We start from the raw sequence: 4,356 nt of genomic DNA, 5'->3' as shown, positions 1-4,356 counted from the left end.
CTTGTGCGTCTTTGTCTTCCATTTCTCTTTGCCTTGGCCTTTGTCTTTGTCTTCTGCTTTAGCTTTTCCGTATTTTTCACCTTCGTTCGTTTGAGGGTTAACAGAAACCACCATCTAGCATTGGAACACCCTCCTTGGCACTCTAAGCTTGGGATCAAGCAGTGGAGTGGGGGGTTGCTACCTCCTGAGGCCTACAAGGCAGTCCCCACAATTTTTGATGCATTTTGCATTGGCTGCCCCTACTTGCCCCAGCCCTCTTGTTGCCTTCATGCCGCTCATTGTTGCTTTTGGCCATCCTAGGGCACTCTTCAACACTCTCTCCTTTCCCCTCTTAGCATTCTTCGCCTTAGAAAAAACCCTTTGGAAGATGGATAGTAGCTGGACAGTTTGGGTAGCCATGGATTCTTCACATGGAGCTATCTTAGCTATTAAAGCCCAAGTATCATCAATCAATCCCTAGATAAAACATGTTCCACTCAACCAGAAGTTCCTACAAATTTTAAGCCCAAACAAGCAGAAATGGCACATGTACTCGTATGGAATATGCCAAAAGTCAAAGCCAAAGAGCTTTGCTTAGTTCCCTCTTTCCACCCTAAAAATTGTATGTATGACATGGACATTATACAAGCATTGAAATTAAGAGCAAATAGGCCAAATGAGTTTGACAATAGCTAGTATACCATAAGAGCATCAATAATAAAATAGGTGGTGAGCTAATGACAGTCATTAAGGAAATTCAAGCTATATGGAATTCCATGAATGACCCAATGCACATAGCTCCAACATACTTGCGAGTACTTGTAAATGTATAGAACATTGAACATTGGACAATCCAAAATGGTTCTAGATCACCCTCTCTTGAATAAGCTTCTCATAGAGAGGAGGACTTAAACATTGCTAATAGCTGATTGGATTAAGGAAATGTATTACTCAAGGTCTTGGCATATATACTAATATTTGAAGAAGCTCTACAATTGCTTGATGCTTCTGCTACCCTCTACTATAATCCTAACCTCTATGAATGGCTTATCACAAGGTGGAATAATATTGTGCCATAGCTTGTTACCTTGTATGAACAATCAATTCATTATTGTATATAATAGAGTCAATTACATTTACATATATATTTAAAATCCATGCACACCATAAAAACAAGACCCTTGTAATGCTTACAAGCATTGCAACATTTTTTGTGCAACGATGAAGCAATTGACAAGTATGCTGCCTAATAAGCAAGGCATTGGTAAGTGGTGAGCACAGGTTTGGTAAGTGTTAAAAGTTGAAGTCAAATTTTAATTTCCAATTTTTGAAGATACAATTCTTTTGAGCTCAACCACATGTGCTCTCAATTTCCATCAAGTGAATGCAAACAAAATAGGTGATGGAGGGATATGCTCGAGCCTAAAGGGAGCATTGATTATGCAACAAGTCAACAACCTTTGAAGACTGCAAAAAGACTAATGACACAAGGATGAAGAAACTATGATGGTTGCATTTGAATGGCATAAAAAGACGTGGTCACATCAAGCACATCACCTTATCAAGAAAGATCTACTCGGCTACTACAACAAGTCCTCTACAACTGTGATTGGAAGTGCAATAGGTCTACGGAAATATTAATCATCTCTCAAACTATGGTTCTTCATTGGCAACAAGTTTTTCAACATTGAGACTCATGAATCGATTATTTATGCAAATGATACATACATATGTTGATTTATTCAACACAAGAAGGGAGAGAAGACAACAAAAGAAACAAATATGCACTCATGATCACAACCTAGGTAGCATTTAATGTTATTTGAAATGCATTTTTCATGCGAATAATGGCAAAGTTTTACATTGGTTCTAAAAAAATTAGTTGTATTATTTAGGGATGATATATCCATGTTTTAAGAAATATATGAATATTACTTACACTTTGATAAAAAAAACCTTTTGATAAAAAATTTCCTTCATATACTAAAAAGATCTCATGTTCTTCCATTCTTGCGAGCACTTGTATTTGAGCTTCTAGCTTGAATTAGCAAAGAAGCTTGTGAGTTGAAAAATTAAAATTGGATTTAGTAGTAGTATTATTTTAGAGATTAAAATCACTTATATAGTTTAATATTTAAATTATTAACATTAATAAATATTTATTTTATTCAAAATATTTACATATTTTAATAATTAAATATTTATTAGAGTGATAATGGTTAAATAAATTGATGGACCAAAAAACGGGCCGGCACTGGCTCATGCACTAGCCGGACCTCGTCACTATGCACAAGACAACCCCTCAGCCTCGCGGCCAGGAGCGTCTATCAAAATCTCTGCCTTCCTAAACATTGCGTTTGTAATACGTTGTAGTCCAACTGATCCTAACCCAATATTACTCCTCAGAGGGAGTCCCTTTCACATAGCCAAAAGGCTCGAATCACATACACATGGGGTTCCTCCTACGGCTGGATGCCGTCAACCCTCTGCGACTCTCCTACACCTTGGGGATTGGCCCCTCGATGCGCCGCTCAACGTTTAGACATTTCGCACAAACGTCGCTCAAGGTACCAAATAAACGTATCCAGGAATGTACCATTGTCCTTACTTGACTTCCCCTTTATGATCCCACGACTAGCCTACAGCATAGGAACCTCACGCTCTCAACGGTGGGTCAAAGGCCTACTGAAAACAATTGCTATGCGTATCCAGGAGCTGACTCTGATACTTTTAATTTCCTCTAAATGATCATGCAAAGAGGTGGATGCCTAGTGCTCAAACATTTTAAAAACCAGCAGCGTGCAAGTGCAAAACATCTCTTTCATGCTTTTCTTTCTAACCGCTTTGTGCTTCGCTGCGACACCTAGCACCGAAGTGATCTTCGTACTACTAGGTTTTAATTTTTATCATTATTATTCCGTCCTAGATGCGATGCATATAAAATCAGCAAATTATTCCTCATTCTCAGCGGCATTTAACCATTTTTTCCACAACTCTACCCTCCCCCGTTGATAGTGCATCATTGCATTCATTTCTTTTAGGGTTTCCTTGTCATTTTATGTGGAGAAAGGAAGGAAACACGCACTAAAACATATAAACAAGGCTGAACTGAAGCATAACTTCATGCCCCAGCCTTGCTATACATCAACAAACATAAATCCCATTTTTCTATATTTTTCGTAGCCCCAAATGTATTTTTCCCCTATTTTTCATGGTTTTTTTATCATTTTCCCCCATTTTCTTCATTTTCTTGTATTTTTTAAATTGCTGAAAATGAAAACCAGTTTGTGGGCTGTGGCCCTTAGTTCATTTGCAACAAAATTGAAAGATTAGTTGATGTGTATCGACGGTTTTCCCCATTTATATGCCCAAAACCCTTGTTTTTCCCCATTTTTCATGCGTTTTCGGGTTTCTTGACATTATTTCGAGCCATGAAATGCATGTTTTTCATAATTTCTGGTTATAAACAGTAAGAACTCAGAAGAATCAGCAGCATAATCAAATCTTAGTCCATATGAACGGCATTCCATCAATCAAAAGCATAAAACACTAAATTTTCTTTGTAATTTTTTTAGTTTACCGCTTAAACGCGTGTTTCGGGTTTTGTGTCCATGGCTGTAGATTTGAAAAAACAGCAGCACTCCATGTCCAGCAACATCACAAATCACCATTCTCAGCCCGTGGAGCAATCCGGTCCATGCCGGACAAGCCTCCACCATTCTTTCTTCTTCCTTCTTCTCCCCACATGAACTTGCCTTTAGAAGAGAGAGAGGGAGGAGAGAGAAAGACTAGAATCAGAGATTTCCAAAGAGGGCATCATTTGACGGGAGAAGGGCGGCGATAGAGTCAGGATACGGAGGGGATTCACTGCCAATAATCACTCGGGTAGGTTGCATTGAGGTTGGAGATTGATCATGAAGCCATGGAGCGCAATTTTCGGGCGCATTCTGGCGTGTTCTTCCTCCACGATTTGTTGCATCTTCCTCTCCCAAACTTTCATGTGACATTAAATTTTGGGCCCCAAAGGTCACTTGCCCATTTTGGCCAAATTTTGTCCACCTCTTCGCATCTTGACCGGTTTCTTGGCCATTTCCCCGTCCGGACTCGGAATCGAGCTCTGAAAAATCCTGGGCATCTGGCTTAGCATCCCGCATTGGCCAGTAGCTTGTGTCAACCCGCACGACTGTCTGAAAAATTATGAAAAATCAACAAGTGTCGCTCGGGCGCCTTTAAAGCACTTTGGCGCTTAAAATCGTCCTAGATCGAGCCGCCGCCTTTGACAGTGAATATTTTTCCCTCGATCTTCATAATTTTTAGCTATTTTTAAGCACTTCCCGTCACCTAAATTCCGCTTTCATTGGCGACCACGGGATAGGG

This window comes from Lygodium microphyllum, chromosome 1, assembly GCF_053477565.2.
Source record: "Lygodium microphyllum isolate KBCC chromosome 1, Lygodium_microphyllum_v1.1.10, whole genome shotgun sequence".
In the NCBI taxonomy this organism is placed as follows: Eukaryota; Viridiplantae; Streptophyta; class Polypodiopsida; order Schizaeales; family Lygodiaceae; genus Lygodium; species Lygodium microphyllum.
This window is presented reverse-complemented; position numbering follows the sequence as displayed.